Source organism: Octodon degus, unplaced genomic scaffold (genome assembly GCF_000260255.1).
Source record: "Octodon degus isolate 3935 unplaced genomic scaffold, OctDeg1.0 scaffold00001, whole genome shotgun sequence".
NCBI lineage: Eukaryota > Metazoa > Chordata > Mammalia > Rodentia > Octodontidae > Octodon > Octodon degus.
Window position 1 is genome coordinate 5758627 of NW_004524577.1, and position 18015 is coordinate 5776641.

Consider the following 18015-nt stretch of genomic DNA (forward strand, 5'->3'; position numbering starts at 1 on the left):
TGCTGAACCCTTGAGCCACCCGAACTGGGAGCTAAAGAAACCTGTTTTCTTTATAAAGTCAGCCTGCCTCGGGTATGGTGTTATGGAGTCAGCAAAGTGGTTCTCACCAAGTACACGCCGCTTACTGGTAAGGGGTCTATAAAAACAGCAAGACAGGGGTACTCCTGCTGGGGGGGTCTCAGAGAGCTTTGGGGCTCTGGAGGCCTCTGCTGGGTCAGGAGGGTTCTTCGGGGGAGGGAACTTCGAGCGCCTTGCCTCGCCTTCTTAGGGCGAGGGGCTGAGCCAAGCAAAGGTGACCTGCCTGCAGGTCCCTCTCCTCAGGATCTGAGCAGCCCAGGGAGCACATTGGGCCCGCTCACCAGCAGGACAAGGCCGGCCACCGCACCCTCCTGCTGTTGCCTCCCTCCGGTGTAAGGCAGAACCCCAGGCAGGGACCTCCGGGAGCGTTGTGGCTACCCTCTCACTGAGACAGGGACAGGGAGTTAGGTAGCTGGCAGGTCTGCCAGGGGACCCCACGGCTGGCAGCTGTGCACGTTCACCTTCAGGCTGACTTCTCTGTACTCTGACCCACGCTGGCCCCATCCCCACTCTTCCCAGGGCCCTTCTGTCCCCAGCAGCAGGAGAGGACCCCGCAGGACCAGGCTTTCCCACTCCCCCAAGTCCCCCTGGGCAGGCCTGCTGGGTGCGGTGCACCGGCTGCGTGGTCCAGGGGCGGGGAGCAGGAGGGCGGGTGGGGGGAGGCTTCCTGGTGGAGACGCTCACTCTGGGTCTGGAAGAATGAACAGTGTGTGAGAGGCAGGCGGTGTGGAGGATGCAGAGACGGAGGGCGGAGGGCGTGAGACCAGCACTCCAAGGGCAGGGCAGCCGGGTGCCCCTCGGGGATCGGAAGGAAATAACACCGAAGGCAGGGGACCCGGGAGGAGCTGGTACAGTCCTCGACAAAGAGGAGGAGTTGGAGCCCGGGGCCCAGCAGCCCACCCACAGAAGAGAAGCTCTACAGTGCCCCCTCCTCCCGGTGACCTGGGAAGCGTGGGGGCCATCAGAATTGAGAGTGACAAAGGGATGTGATCACACCGCAGTGGAGGAGGGGACGGGGCTCTTAGGTAGGGAGACACAGCTGACATCTGTCAGCCTGGGTGGGAGGGGCCAGGAGATCGGAGGCGATGGGCTTGTCCTGCTGCTGGCGGCTGGGAAGGGCCAGGCAGCGGTGACCAGAGCCAGGAAGGGGCTATGCAGGAGGCGAGGGGACACGCAGACCCACAGAGCACAGGGAAAGGGGACAGGTATATGAAGCAGCAGAAGCACGTGCTGGCCAGGACCCAGGGATAGTGTGCCACCTACTCTGTCACTGTGCAGTGACAAAATGGGACCCTTAGAAAAGACATCGGCTCAGGAGCCCTGTGGAGGGGCAGAGGAGGAGACGCAGGAAGAGGTCATAAGCTTGCAGAGCATCTGGTGTCAGCAGGGACAAGGACCCCAAATCACCCAGAGCAGCAGAAGGGAGGCATGGCCCAGCGGAAACAGCTCCGAGGGAGGAGAGGAGAGCTCTGATTGTGGAGTGCGGCAAAGGCCAGTGGGGTCCCAGGCCCACACCAAGGAGGGACGCAGCTGTCTGCTCCGGCTTCTTTTTAGTCTTTGTAAATACTTTCTTTTTGCATTAACCTATTTTATACAATACTTCATAAATGCCTAAGTAGGGTTATTCGTGTGTTTTTATTTCACTTTATAGTCTCTTTCCCTCCTTCCACATTCTGCAGCCCACCCCAGGCCCCCAGAAGCACCGGGCCGTGCCTCCTGACTGTTATCTCCACGCTCTGGGAGACCTGTCCAGACATACAGCAGCATCGGGGAGCCGCCGACACTCCTGGGGGGCTGCGGTGCTCATTAGAATATCAAACTAGGTCCAGGCAAGAAGGGCTGGCCCTCTGATCCCAGCACTCAGGAGGCTGAGGGAGACATATCCAGCACGGCCTGGGCTACTTAACAATTTAGTGAGACCCTACCTCAGAATAAAAAATAGAAAAGGGACTGGGGACATAGCTCAGAGCAATGGCCCTGGGTTCAATATTCTGTACATCCTCCTCCTCCGCCACCAAAAAAAAAAAAAAAATGAAGGGAGGTTGGAGATGCGGCTGCAAGGTAGAGCACTTGCCTAGCGTGCGGGAAGTCCTGGGTTTCATCCAAGGACATGAGCAAAGGGGGCGAGGTGGAGGTATATGTCCTCCTAGGCCCTCCTAGATCCTCCTAGGTCCGCCTCTCCTGTAGCCTAGCCTCGCCCAGGTACCAAATGGCTATGGTTATTCAATACTGTGACCATCACTGCTGTGTATGTGGGGGGTCCTGTTACGCATGTTTTGGGGCAGTCAGCTATGCCCCAGGGAAGCCCCTCCAAGACACCAGGTACCCCTCCTCTTCCTCCCGGCAGCACGGGGAGGCTGTGGTGTGGCCCATACCATGCCATTTCCAGCCACTCTCTTCGTCTTCCTAAGTGACTTGGGAATGCACACAGGCTGTGGGCCAGGACCCAGGAGAGAAGGAAAAAAGAAGTTAAGAGATGCTGAAATGGAAAATGAGGAGGCAGCGTGGGACCCTGAGCTCAGGCCACTGCCTTTGCTCCTCAGCTTGAAGAATAAAGACCCAAGGCCCTCACTGTAGCCGCAGATGGCCCGGACTCTACCCGCCGCTTGTCTGCTGTCTTAGCTGAGCTGCCTGAGCTATAGCCATCCTGGCCTCAGTTCTGTTCTTCAAACCTCCCGTGACTCCTGCTGCCCTGGGCCTTTGCGTGTGCTGCTCATGGGACCTAGAACGCAGATCCACTTGCCACCGTCACCTCATCCTCAGGGTAGTCTTGGGAAAATCCTCAGTGTCTCCCAAGAATCACTTAGTACTGCGGTGTGATGGTATTTCTGTGTTATGTGAGGTTAGTGAGCTCTGACTGTACGCTAAATAAATCCAAATCTACGTTTGACTCGAATAAGAAGGCTGCATATCTGTGCTGAGAAAGGGAATTATTCAGCAGCTAACGGTCCCTTTAGTGACAGCTCTTCTCTGTTTCAGAATTTGCCTCGCTTGCTTTTCTGATGCAAGTGTATAGAAAAATTTGCCATAAATCAACAGAAGGAAAATCCATCCATCAATGATCTGAACAAGGAAGGGAGAGGCCCCAATGGGCCCTGAATCTCTACTCCAGGGTGTGGGATGAAGCTTTGCCCCTTCCGAGCTTCCTTTCAAGGACAGTGAACTCAATAACAAAACTGCCTTAGGAATGGTGGATCCTATTCAGTGAGAGAGAGAGAGAGAGAGAGAGAGAGAGAGAGAGAGAGAGAGAGAGAGACAGACAGACAGACAGACACAGAGAATTAGAAGGAGAAGAAGAAGGAGGAGGAAAAGGAGAAGGAGACAGAGGAGGAGAAGGAGAATTAGAACCAAATGAAAGAAAAGGGGAAAATATTCCTCCCATCTGATACCTGCGGTCTCTGACTCAGCTGTGGCTTCCAATTCCGTGGCAGGTGGATTTGCCCGAGGCACTGGCTGCAAGACAGAAGGCGACACCCGCTCATGCTTCTCCTCTGGGCCTCTGCTCCCCGCTGGCCCCTGGGAGCCCTCCCCACTCGCCCGCCTCCCGCAGGTCTCCCTGCTGACCTCCCTCACAGCTCCCAGGACCTCCTAGTGTACACAGCTCTGGATGTCGCAGGTGTAGCTTGAGGGTGTGTGTTGCTTCTGTCCCCCCTCCCCGTCCTCCAGATGGTGAGCCCTGAGAGCTCAGAGCTTTGCCTGTCCAATCTCAGCACCTGTTGCATTCTGAGTGCGTGGAAAGGTAGGAAAGTAGGCAGGAAACCAGAACCAGACAGAGAAGGGGGAGGGAGGGGGTCATGGGAGTGTGCGGCCCCCTAGGCTCTTGCTCATCAGTCACGTTTCAAACTTGCACAAAAAGCGACTTTGTAGTGACACCCCTGACTATGCAAAATACCTGGAAAGCTACTTAGAGACGCCAGTGCCTGAGCCTCACCCCCAAACACTAATTCAACTGCTGAGGATCAGGTTGGGGCCAGGAGCATCATTGAGCCCATCACAAAGACTCCCTGGGTGACACTCGTGGGGACACTCATGGGGACAGGCACAACTGGAACAGTGGACGCCCCTTCCCAGGGTAAACTCCACTACTACGCAAGGGAGCAGCAAGCCAGGCACAGTGGTGCACACCTGTTGCCCCAGGACTCTGGGAGGCTGAGGCAGAAGGATCCCAAGCTCAAGCCCAACTCAGCCCACTTAGAGACTTAATGAGATCTTGCCTCCAATTAGAAAAAAAAAATTAAATGAATTGAAGATATGGCTCACTGTGAAGGCTCTGGATTCAACTCTTAGTAGGAAAGAAAAACGAGCAGCAATGCCTGGGTAGCCGCTCCCTCCACAGTCATGGACCCTGAGCAAAGCTGCAGACAGAAGATGGGGCTGAGGGCCTAACTCTTCCTGGTGACAAGGTTGGGACTTCCCCTCTGGGCCTCTGTCTTCTTATCTGAGAAATAGATGGCAGAAGACTTCTCTCTCCCCTTTCTGCATTCTTCACTTGGGTTTGCTGTTCCTTGCTAGTTGGGTTGACTGGTTGCTTCTTTTAAGAAACACTGGCAAAGCCAATCGAAGGTCTCTGCACAACCCTGCAGAGCGCTGAGCCAGGGTTCCCGTGCTGCACGCCCTTGACCCGGCAGGTGGCAGGTCCAGTTATCACCTGCACTTCTGCCGCCGCTGCATCCTCCTCCTCCTCCTCCTCCTCCTCCTCCTCTTCTTTCTTCTCCTCTTCCACCTCCTCCTCATGTGAGCCCCAAGGGGAGGGCTGAGGAGGGATGAGATGGGAATTCCCTAAAACCTCCAGGCTACTCAGCACTGTTCTGCCCTCTGTAGGCAAGAACTATTAGCCTTCCACTTTACAGATTTAAGGAACAGAAGTGCAGAGATACTTTGACCTGCCCGTAGGCTCCCAGACCAACTTGAACCAGACTAACTCAGGACCACGTGATGTGGCCTCCAGGAAGCACCAGGGCTGTCTACGCCCCTTCACCTCAGGCCCAGGGAGGAGCCCAGCAGGGCTCAGGATCTTGGCCCCATGGCAGATGGCACTGGGTTCAACCCTGACTCTGCCGCTTCCTAACTGGGTAATCCTGGCCAGGACCCTCACACTTTTGATAACCTGAAGATTTTTATCTAGAGAAAAAGACTTTATAGTAAGGATAGGAAGACTTTATAATAATAATAGGAAAAATAGCAGAGGAAGTATACTATATTGAAACTACAAATCTTACTATGTCATAGAAATTAAGTGAATTTTTAAAGTAACCACTTCCCTGAAAATCTGCAGGTGGCAAATGAACATATGAAAAATGCCCTCCATCCTATACCCTCAGGGTGATGCCAGTTAGAACAGTAAGACCACAGCACATGTATCAGAACAACCCACATCCAGAACAATGATAGTACCAAGGTCAGGGTAGATGTGGAGGTTTTGGTCCCTGTGACAAAATACCCAAGTAACACAACCTAAAGAAGGAAAGGTATATTGCGATTCATGGTTTCGGAGGTTTCAGTTCGTGGTCAGATGTTTCCATGGCTTTGAGTTCTGTAGTGAAACAGAAATGTCACGGTGGAAGGGAATGCCAGAGGAAAGCTGCCCATGCCAAAGAGCAAGCAGAGTCAGAGACAGACACAGACAGTGAGAGACAGAGACAGGCAGGGAAACAGAGGCAAAGATGGAGACAGCCTGTGTTAGCAGATCTCCTTCTGCTGCTGCTTTTGTTCCATCTGGGCTCCCGTCCATGGGTCTCCCATCAATTGGCTATCCCACATGTCAATCACCTATGAACCCACCCTCCAAGACACATCCAAAAGCGTGCTTTACTATTTTTTAGCTATTTCTCAATCCAACCCAGTTAACTGTCAATTTTGGTTTTTTGTATGTACAACTGGCACATGATGCCAATTTTATTTTCTGATAGAGTACTCAAGTGTACACGTTACTTCTGTTTCCTCCTTTGCTACAGCCTTGGCCGGATCCTCAAGTAACGCACAGTGGAGCTGTGCTTGGGCAGTGGCGTTCGCGCGCTCCGACGTGGCATGCTTCGTCCTGGTATTCGTGTGCTTCGGACGCCCGGCTGGCCGCGACTGATTCCTAGCCAGGTGCGGCAGGACAGGAAAGAGACGCTTCGGTGTGTGGCAGGTAGTGCTGCAGGGCCGGCACGCGCTCGCGTCATCAAGGCGTTCCAGTGAGAAGCCAAAAGCTCCTGCTGCAGCTTGGGAGGAGAAAAGTGCCCCGGATCACCGCCTAACGTAGACAGCTCCACCAGGCATTTGGGCAACGTGTGTCGCGCAGCATCAGGCGCTCCAGCTTAACCAGCACATGGAGGAGCAGGAGCTCTCGTTCGCTGCTGGTAGCAATGCGAGACAGCACACCTTGGAGGGTACTTTAGCCCTTGCTTGTGGGCCAACACTAAGACCACTGTTCCTCTGTGACCCAGCAATGAGTCTCTTTGGTGTTATCCAAAGAAGCTACGAGCTTGTGTGCACATAGGAAGCTCACCTGAGTGTCTACAGCAGCCGCATTCAACACTGCCGGCCCCTACAAGCTACCAGATTCCCTATAGGTGAAGGGAAAAGCAAACTGCGGGACATCCAGACTATGGAATATTATACTGCACAAGAAAGAAATGAGCTGGGGCCGGGGAGACAGCACAGTGGTCTAAGCACCTGCCTGGCAAGCACAAGGGCCTGGGTTTGGTCCCCGGTACTGCATGCCGTGCCAGCCCAGAACCATGGGCACACCATGCAGGCCACCCAAACCGGGCATGGTGGCACATACCTGTAATCCCAGGGCTGAGGAGGCTGAGACAGGAGGATCACTATGAGTCTCAGCTGTGTAGAGAGACCCTGTATGAAAGAAAGAAAGAAAGAAAGAAAGAAAGAAAGAAAGAAAGAGCACACCCAGGAAACAACATGTGGAAATTTAAATGCAAATTACTCAGAGAAGGAAGCCAATCTGAAGAGGCTTCACACTGCATGGTCTCTGTGCTGTCAGGTTCTAGAAGGACAGGCAGTAAAAGGATCAGTGGCTGCCGAGGGTCTGGGGTGGGAAGGAGCAATAGGCAGCGCATAGAGGACTGTTAAGGCAACAGGGACATTCTGTAGCATGCTGCAGTGTGGACGTCTGTCATTAGGCATCCTCCAGACCCACCGAACACCAAGTGCCAAGACCTCTGTAGATTACAGCTTTGGGCTCTGATGTGTCTGTGTAAGGTGCTGCACTGGTACATATATGTCGGGGTGCGGTGCTGACAAGGGGGGATCCCTGCAGGAGGTGTGGGGCGGGGCACATACCAGGAGTCTGTACTTTCTGCTCAGTTTTATGGTGAACTAAAAGCACTACTAGAAATCTGATTTTTTTTGGGGGGGGGCAGTACCAGGGCTTGAACTTAGGACCTTGCACTGAGCTGTCTCCCTGGGCCAGAAATCTGATTTTTAAAATACCCACAAATACACACACACACACACACACACACGTGCACAAGTAAATGAGGCCAGTATTCTTGGACTTGCCACCCCACTTTAATAAAACCCAAACTCTCCAGCAATCACACTTGGCCTTTCATCTGGGATCTTGCCCATCTCCTGACCCATTCATGACTCTCTGCTCCGCACAGCCCCCACTTTCCACCACAAGGCCACTGCCACCCGAGTCCTTGCAGGCCTGTGCTAGCCATACCTGACATGGGGAGCTCGTCCTGCGCTTTCTGTCACCCACATCTCTATGCAGCCGTCACCTCCATGAGCACCCCATCAAATACAGCGGGGTGCAGTCCTACACTGACGAACCACCATGCCCTGCCACACCGCTTTTATTTTCTCTGTAACATAAGCTATTACCTGAAACCCTCTTGTTTGTATGTTTTTATGGATGCTTTGTTATGACCTGTTTTCCTTCCATGGAAAATCCTCCTGTGTTGCTTAATCCCTCATCTCCAATGTCATCAATCTTCAGTGCTGGGAACCGTGTCTGGCTCATTCCATAAATAGTTTTTGGAAGAGCCCTTAACCATGACACCAAGCAAGATCAACCGCAGAGTCCACAGGCTTTGCACCATGGGTTCAACCAACCGAGAGTCACAAATATTTGGAGGAACTTACATCTGCACGGAGTAGAGAGAGACATTTTTTCTTGTCATTGTTCCCTAAACAGTAGAACGACTAATTGCAAATCATCCATATAGTATCGGCATTGTAAGACTAATTAAAGCAGATAGGAAGGTAGGCATAAGTTATACGCCAAAACTATGACATTTTCTTTAAAGGGTCTGAGCACCTACAAGTGCTGGTACCTCTGGGCTTCCAAGAACCAGCCCACAGTGGATATAGGCACAGCTGTGTACAGACTGCTCAACACAAGGTAGATGCCCCACCCGGGCCCTGGGGTGCTCCTAGCTGTCGAGAGCAAGCCCTGGTCCTCCCGTACACCTGCTACAGCATCAAGGAGAATTCTGCTACGAAACTCACAAAGACAAACACCGATGGGTGTAATTGTGCTCCGGTAAAACTTTACAATAATAGACTGAGGGCTGGCTGTGGGCCTCGGGTCCTGGGGTGTTACCTTGTGCTCCCCGGGGCTGTCTCTGTCTCTCTCTCACAGAACCAGGGTACAGGGCACAGCAGCTGTGGAGACCCCTGAAACGGTGGATGTCAGCAGGACCCTGGGCACTGATTATGAGAGAGGCACAGGCCATAAACTTTATTGTGAAGCCACGCTTTGGCCCCAACCTTGCTTTCTGCTGATCTTCCAAAGAGCTGTGGAGGTGGGCCCAGGGCCGTGATCACTGGAGCGTCGGGGAAAGGGAGCCTGCGCGTTTAATTAAATGTTATTCAAGAAATAAAATTCGGGTCCTCAGCTGACAATGCAGAATATTAAAGCATCAATTTCCTGAAGGAAACCTGCCTTAATGAGATTCTCCAAATAAATGGAAGGGGAAAAAAACCATATTAATCCCAGCTGCCAATGTCAGCCCCATCAACCTGGAAAGATGTCTTGATCAACAAAGTCTGGGGGTAGCAGCTCACCAAGGAAGAGAGCAGGGAGGACTCCAAGGGCTCTGTGTATTCTTAAGGCAGCAGAGTTCCAGCAGGAAAATTCTTCATTCCCAGCAGCCCCTCAAAGGAGAGGAAGCCACGGCAGGCCGCGCCCTCGCAGCCAAGGGTGATGCTAATTGATTGGAGTCAAGCTGGTGGAGGTCTGGAGTGAACCGTGCCATTGCTCTGCCCTTCGACTCACCCCAGCACCCTTTACCCTGGTAGCTTGGAAACATCCAAGGGGAACCAGGGAGACTTTGACCTCAATTGCTGGGTTCAACTTGCTGCAGTGCAATTAATTTATGGAAGATAGCTGAGATCCTTAGAGCACAATAGATGCCTAAAGAAGGGTGGCTTTTCTTGCTGAACGCCGCCTCCCTCGAAAGCAATATGAATAATATCTGTTTCCTCAAGTGAATACCATTGTGGTTTCAGCCATCCTTATAATTCCCACCCTAGTATTGTTATCATATTATCTTTAATTTGGCTCATTCTCAATCCTTATGTTCAATAAATACACATCAAAGCCCACTCTCTGTCACTACTGCAAATGAATTGCCTGTATTTCTTGCCACCAGTAAAAAATAGCCATAAAGACAACCATGGTGAAAGCTAAACAAATCTTCTTGCCTAACAAAAACTGGGAGCCTGAGATTCGCACACCCTGTAAATGAAAGCAATGAGGAAAAGCTGGAGAAATGTAAAGGGCCCGCAAGAGCTCCTGAGACTTGCATTTTGTGGGCTTAGCTAATACATAGTGATGTTTGGTGCCAGGCTTCTGGGCCAGGACTTAGACCTTAAATCAGCCTGGTCTGTCCCTGGGGCTCGCTCTCGGAGACCCCAACGGACGCGCTGTCTTCTGATTATCAGCTCCTCACCTCCTGCCCTGACCTCCCACACATTCGCTTCCCAGCGCCACCAAGATGCTGGAATCTGGGATAAGAAATAAAGCGACCTTCCCCTCCAGGCATGAGCGAATGGAGGCTGCGGAGGCTTTTCTTGGTGAGGAATCAGGTCCTTTCTGCCTCCCCAGCAGAGCAGCTAGCGCCTCGCAGGTAGCGAGTAAAGCTGAGAGAGCGCAGCGAGGCGCTCCTCTTCCAAAAGACCAAGCCCACCTGCTGGTGTTGGGGGGCAGTGTCTGTGGTCGCCTTTCCCCACCTAACTCTGCACCCACTGAGCAGCCGGAGCCAATCTCCAGGGGTGCGTGGAGAGCATGTCGATCTTTATTATGGGTGGGACGAATCCATGCCAGGCAAGTTTGACTGAATGCCCAATTGTCGCGATTAGTCTTCATTGAATACTAAATATAAATAGGAAGAATCTGGAAAGACAAGCAGATTGTGAAAAATCTCCCAAATTTGTTTTTGCAGTGCTGTTAAATCCATTTCTGATTAAAATAATTCATCACTTATCTGTAACAAGCAATACTGGATGGTTATCCCTAAAGGAGTGTCTTGGAAATAGACACCAATTTAAAATGGTTTTTAATAAAAATATATTATTTTTAGCCACCAATTTGGTTCCAAGGGTTGGCTGCCGACAAAGAGGAGAGAGCTGCTCTGACAGTCACAGAATGTTTTCCAGAAAATAAATTAAGGAGCAAGCAGGAGAGGCAGATAGCTGGCAAGGGGATCCGGATTCCTGGGGCTTGTCCTCCGTGCCAGTTCATCTTTCTTCATTTGGGGCAGGGGCCGGGGTGGGTGGCAGCTGTTGTTCTGTTTGTAATGGAGTCAATCACACCGCCCCTGGTGACTCCGCCTGTGTTTGTGGTTTCCTTGAAAGTGTTGTGGCTTGGAGAAAAATGGAGAGATGACTCAGGACACGCTCCGGTTTAGGAGGCCCTTGGCGTGCACTCGAGGCCCTCCACAGGCTAACCCCCGCCCAGCATTTCCGGTCACCCAGGACCCCACACCTGGGCTTCTGCTCTCCGGAACAGCAGGCATCCTGTGTGCTCTTGGAAACCAAGGCGCAGACAAGCTTCTATAGTTATGTACATGGGGCCCGAGAGGATACTGGGGAGACAAGAAGGTGCTTATGGGAAGGGAGAGAACGCAGAGGGGAGAGGTTGGGGGCGGGTAGAGTGCGGGCGGGGAAGAGGGGGCTGCGCTCCTCTCTGTGCCTTTTCTTGCCCTGCCATTTTTGAATTATCAGAACATTACCTGCTCAGAAATGAGAGAGAAGAAAAGAGGAAAGAAGAGAGGGAGAAAGGAAGGGACGAAGAAAACATTCCCAGGACTGAGGAAGAGACTTCCAGGCCTTTGCACGTTCTGTTCCCGTTTCCCATGAAGACTTGCTCAACTTCACACCATGCGTATTCTGTCTTCCACAGTTTTCCAGGAGAACTCCTCTGGAGGCCTCAAAACCCAATGAACAATCACCCTCCCTGGGAATGCGCCACCCAGAATAGCTCATCTCTGCCTGCAGAGCACCTTGCTCAGACCGTGACCTTGCATGGACAGGACTATGGCTGCCCTAGTCTCTGTGGCAGCGCCTGATCCTAGTGCCCAATACATCATAGGTATCAATAAATATTGGCTGAATGAATGAGAAACCAGGGGGAGGCTGCCACCGGTACTTAGGAGCACACGCTGGTGTCAGCCATGTGACACAGAGCCAGGCCTGGGGGTGTGGTGCAGGCCTGTAATCCCAACTCTCTGGGACACTGAGGCAGGAGGGCCTTTAGTGTAAACAACCTGTGACACCACAAGTGAGTAAAACCCTGCCTCAAAATAAAATATAAAAAAATAAGCATGGATCACGGATAGACTGTAGGGGGTAGGAGGAGGGCTGCTGTGGCTGCTGCTGCTCCACCTTTTGCTGCCTTCTGCCTGCCCTGCTGTGGACTGTTGCTCCTCTGAGATGCCCCCTATATTTTATATATAAAATACAAAAAAAAAAAAAAAATTGAGGATGTCACTCTATGAGAAGGCCTTGGGTTTAATTCCCAATCCCATAAATAATAAAAGAAAGAATAACTTGAAAATCACACCCCAGAGCCAGAAGAGAACAGAAGGTAGACCTCTCTGTCCTGTAGCCCCTCCCGCACCAGGATTCCAAGTGCGTTGACAGCTGGATCCCACACTCGGCCAGGCGCACACCTTCGACCATGGCTCCTCCCGGGGCCAGTCACCCAGCTAGGCACATGCGACTTCACTGCAGTCCCCAGGCCTGGGTGGCATGCACAGCCCAAAATTCCCATCTTCTACCAATAACATGTAGCAAACTCTGCAGGTTGTCACCATGTTAGTGTCAGTTCTCCTCTTACAGAGGAGAAACAAGGGACCAAGGAATTCAAGTAAGTCTCTCACAATGACACAACTGCCCTTGAGAGGCCAGCCAGGACTAAGCCTTGGGTCTGATTCTCATGCGAGGGCTCTCTCCTGCACCCTCATGGCCTCGCCTCAGCTGCGAGGCGAGGCAGAGTCTCACCGGGGCTGCGTCTGGTCTGTCCTCATAGCTCGGGGCTGCGTCTGGTCTGTCCTCATAGCTCGTAGCTTGGACAGGCTTCCTGCCGACAGCGCAGCCCCAGGGGAGGCAGCCCTACCGCTGGCACGCATACCTCCCCAAAGAGGGGCTCACTCCTTCATTTCTGACTTCGCATTCTTGCTGTGGTAGGCAGGCTGGCACTCAGCACTTGGCGGGGCTTTCTGACTCAGGTAGAGGGCTCCATCCCAAGCCCCGGTGCAGAATCCAGCCTGAGGTCCACTGTCAGGGCAAAGCCACCAGCTTTCCCACCTGGATACAGTGTTGGACACAAACTGAGGCTTAAGGTATCTGTCTCCTGGGTTTTGCCAGGGGACTTGGAAGGAAGAGGCCTCCCCCAGTCCAGGGTATCTGAGGGCACCAGTGAACTCCTGTTAGCGTGACAGTGTGAATGACACACTGTGGGTGGCCAGGAAGGCAGGCAAGTCTCTGAATGAAGAGTCCACATCCTCAGTCTGCAGATCCTGGTCATTTCTTTTTTTTCTTTCATTCACTATTCACCGTACAGATACAGCACTGGCTCTGAATATGCAGACCCAAATCAGACAGTCCCTGACCTCAGAGAGATCCCCAGGGAACCAGAGTCACAGGAAGGGAGAGAAGTAAGGAAAATGCCACCTGGAAGAAGACCTGATGGCCTGAACATGATCCCGCACTGGGCCCCATTCTCTGCTGACTGGACACTCCCAGGAGCCCACGGCTCCCTGGTCACCATCCATCTTCGCCACGTATAGCCAAGCTCAATGCCGACCTCATGAATGAATGAATGAATGAATGAATGAATGAATGAATGAATGAATCTCCTTGCAGTCTGTGCTGTGCACACGCAGAGGTTCCATGCCAGCTCCTCTGAAAAACAGACCGTTGGAGAAATAATTCATTTCCAGGACCTGGCTGACATTGGCTGTGAGGATTGGGAATGGGGGAGGAGGGTACTGAGACCTGGAAGGAGCAACTGCAGACGGACAAAGAAGCCTACAAAGACTGATACTCTGACGGGCTCCACACATGTCAGGGTGGCTTCAGAGAGCACCTCAGTCTTGTGCAAACACAAATCTAGGAACAATAGGCACGGCTGTTGAGTCTGCAGCTGTGGCTCACACCCAGGTGGGCTGGGGAGGGCGTGTCCACACCTGCCAGGAGCAGCCCTCCCTCCTCACGTCTTTCCTCCTGACTGGCACAGGCGCCAGACCTGCAGGTATGACCTTGGACACCTGTCTCCTGCAGGATGAAGACTGTCGATGCTCCTGAAGCAGACAGGCATGTGCTGAAACCCACAGCGCTATCAGTGAAGTGGCAGGTGATGCTCCCTTTCCTGGGCCTGACAGATCCCCGGGCTGCTCATCGACCAGTGTGCCTACCCCACACGTGGTGATTGGCTGGGGCCTAGTGACAGCAGCTGACATTAATTATCTGGGAATTAGAGGCATCCGGGAGCACAAACGGGACTGCCAGCAAAGCCACAAGGTGTCACTCCTGCCCCTGTGCCTGGTAGCTGGGCCGTGAGCTGGCACACTAACCTCCCAGGCTTGGGAGATTGAAGCCAAGGCCGGACGCCTTCCCGGGGCCAGTCAGGGTTGTATGCAAACATGCTTCGGGAGCCTGTGAGGGGGCTCAGGCACCAGCAACAAGCCAGGCATCACTTCTGCCTGCCCCACTGCCCCTCATCGCCGTGCCCCCACCATTCCACTTCCTAAGAGTGCTCAGACCTGCCCATGGCCCATGCGCCCAGAGCTGGCCTCTGCCCACTTCATATCTACTGGAGCTGTGTTACATCCAATTCCTCACCTGCCTCCTCCCATGTGGCCTTTACACATTGTGCCCACTCTGACTGGAATGCCTTTTCCTCTTCCACCCTGCAAGGTGTTATACATCTCAAGCCCTGTGTTCCTCCCCCGCAAGGCACCCCTCACCCCCAAAGTGCAGCAGACTCCTTTGTCTCACAATGAAGCGGTTCTGGACAGTGGTCAAAAGCCAAGAAAGTGAGGCCAGTGGTCTAGGTTCAAATCCCAGTGCAGCCTTCTTAGGTCTATGTGACTCTAGGCAAGGTACTTAACCTCTCTGAGCCTCCGTCCTCTCCCTTATATGTGGGGACATTGATGACACCCACCCTGCAGGGTCTGTGCCCACTGCCTTACCACAGATGAGGGGTACTTGGAACTCCTAGCACAGGCCCAAGCATTTGCAGTGGCTCTGGATTCCTGTCTCCCTTTGGCAAACTTCACTCTGTGTGATTCTACCTTGTGAGTATGGTCTGCTGATTAATGTCCAATATGCTTGCACCCTGCTCCTCACCTTCAGCACTACTGGTGTTGGAGATGATGACCCTGCCACAGGGGCTGTCCTGTGCATAGTAGAACAATCTCCTCACTCCATGCCAGTAGAACCCCTTATATGGCAACAATAAATATCCCAGAATCTCCCCAGCCCTGACAGTACTGCTGCTCTGAGCTCTGGGAGAGCAGGGGGTATGTGCAGCCTCCTTCACCATTTCCTCCCCACACCTAAGCATCTGACTATTAAATATTAATTAGTGAATAAATGAATGAGGGTGTTGTCTCAATAAATGAATAAATGAGTGGATGCAATAATTATGAATGAAAGCACGAAATCTGAATGAATGTGTGAGTGAATGAATTCACTAAGTCATGAATGAGTGTGGACTGAATTCACAAGCTTATGAATGAGTGAATGAATAAACACATTAAGTCTTGTGAATGAGTGAGTAATGACTGAATGAGTATGTGAATGCACTAAATTTAATAAATGAGTAAATAATGATTGTACTGCCTTAATAAATGAGTAAATGAATGAATTCATAGTCCGCATGATGAATGAACTAAGCATGAATGAGTGAATAGATAAATGAATGAATGCACTGAGTGAATGGGAAATTAATACATGCACCTAGTCATAGCTAATGAAGAAGTGAATGAATACATGAATGAACACCAAGAAACTTCTGCTCCGTGGAGACCTCAGGGAATATAAACTCACAAGGTCTGGGTTCTGGTTCTGTTCCACCAGTTTTCATAGGGATCCTGAGGCCAAGTGTTGGCTCCTCTGAGCATGATCTCATCTAGGAATGGGGTGGTGCTGGGGACCAGGCTTCCTGTCTGTCAGAGGAGCACATGCAGAAGCAAGTCCTTACGAACCATCAGGTCCTGGGCAGATGAGCAGCGGTGTAGCCACAGCCACAGCCTCCACCTTTGAAACTAGGAGAGATGACCTCTACGGCCGTGGCTCAGTGGGCTGTGCTTGCCTGACGCCATCAGAGCTCTGATGGGGCCTGGAAGTGTAACACATGCCATATGTAAGACAGATAATCTATCCCTTCTTCCTCCTTCCATATTGCTGTAAATATGTCTTATGGGGGAGGTAATGGAGACACAGCAGGCATAATGGAGATGATGGGTATGACTGATAGGATCTCGTGCCTGTCATCAGGATAGCTTGTCTGTCATCGCTCCATTATGGATGGCATCTTGGGTAGAGTGTGGTGCCGAGTATCTCTTGAATTATACGCACATGAAACATTTAATTGCACTGAGCCTCGAATAAGCAGGGGAGCAGCATGGGGTCAGGGAGAGCACCATGTTCCAGAGCTTGGCCAATCCGGGTTCAAGTCCAGACTACAGTGCCCCAGGCTGTGTGAGCTCAGGCAAGTCCCCTGCCTTTCTGGGCACCGGCCACCTCGTCTATGAAATGGGACAGAGATGCCACCACCACATAGGACTTCGCAAAGATCTCCCTTTGGAGTATGGTCAGACTCTGTGCAACTTGCAAAGCAGGGTTTATGGACAGGAAACGACCCCCCACACACACCGGGTACTCAGTGATTAGACTTGGGAGGCTACAAGATTTGTGGGTGCTGGCCACACCTGGAGAAGGATTTCTCTCCTCTGTTTATGGCTTACTTGTTAATCATCCCCACTTTACTAATCTGCTAGGTGGTTCTCACCCAAGTCAAGTTGATAGATCACAATTAAGAAGAGAATACAGGTGACAGGGACAAAGAAAGAGGCAGGCCACAGTGTTCTGTGTTCCACAGCCACCTTGACCTGAGCCAGGAGCCCCCCAGAGCAAAAGTGATAGGAACAAACCCAGGAGGGGCAAGAAGATATCAGCAGTAGTCCAAGCACTTCTGGAGAATCCCCTGTGCTCCTGTCACCTGCTCCCCTGAGACACAGCAAGACTCAAAACAACAAATGAAAATAACCTGAGGAAATAGTGTCTGGGACCAGCCTTCACACAGCTCCCCTTCTAGGGCCCCAAGACAAGCCCTGGTCGTTTTCTTCTCCTCTTCCTCCTCAGCTCCCTCCCAACTCTTCCTGCCAGCACCTGGGCCCTGTGCCTTCCAGACCCAGTCTGTGGAGCAAGCAGGGTCACTGCTGGATGTTAGCAAGGAGCCTTGAGGCTCCACGTTTCCACCCACCTGGGTAAAGACAGCTGTAGATTCTCCACTGCGTGGTACTGTAAGGACAATCAGGTCTTCCCCTAGTGTCCTCTGGCCCCGCTGCCTGTCCTGTGGTGGCTTCCACAGGGCCATTTACATCCTCCAAGTTGCTGAACTATTTTTTAAGCTAAAGTGGAGGTCATTAAACTCTGAAGAGAGATAGCTTGAGGGGTGTTTTCAGACTGTGTCACCAACAGATGCCACCTAGGCAGTGCCCAATGACAGAGAGCCTGGAGCAGCTCATAGGTAATGGGCCTGTTTTATTTCCTTTTAGGGACTTTGAGCTCAGGTTGCCTCGCAGGGGGAGATGACAAATGTCTTAATTAAAGCAGCAGCGGTGCTAGAGTCGGAAGCTTCCTCTCCCTCTGAAATAAGGGGTGGGGCAGCAAGAAGACGCAGAGCAGATGTGAGGGGGACCTACCGCGTCCTGCAGGAAATTGTGGGTGTTAGCGGTGAGGAGGAGGAGGAGCACGGAGCTGACAGCGACTGTAACAATGGCTGTAGCGCTCATGGATCACTTATTATGAAGAAGGATTTATAGTGTACGCATCCTACAAGCACAAGCAATTCCTGTAAACAAAGAGTACCTTTTACAGGAGTGTGGAGAGGTTGACCCACTTGCTGATGTTAGGTAGCTCTGCCAGAAATCAACCCTAAGACCCCTTGCTGGCCACTGCAAACTGACTGTCCAGTGCTAAATAAAACCCAAGCCTCCAGTGTGTGTGTGTCAATAAATATAAATGTTTAATATTCATTTTTTTAAATTCCTAGAACTATCTCAGTTTTTGGCTTTTGTAGAAAATTCTTATCGCCCTGGGCAAGGCCACAAGCCCCACAAGATAACTGTTTTCTGCATCTGTGTACTGTACACCGCGCGTGTGTGTGTGTCACCTGCCAACTGTACACCGCGCGCGTGTGTGTGTGTGTGTGTGTCACCTGCCAAGGCCCCACCAGCACCGCCCTTCTTTAGGTCG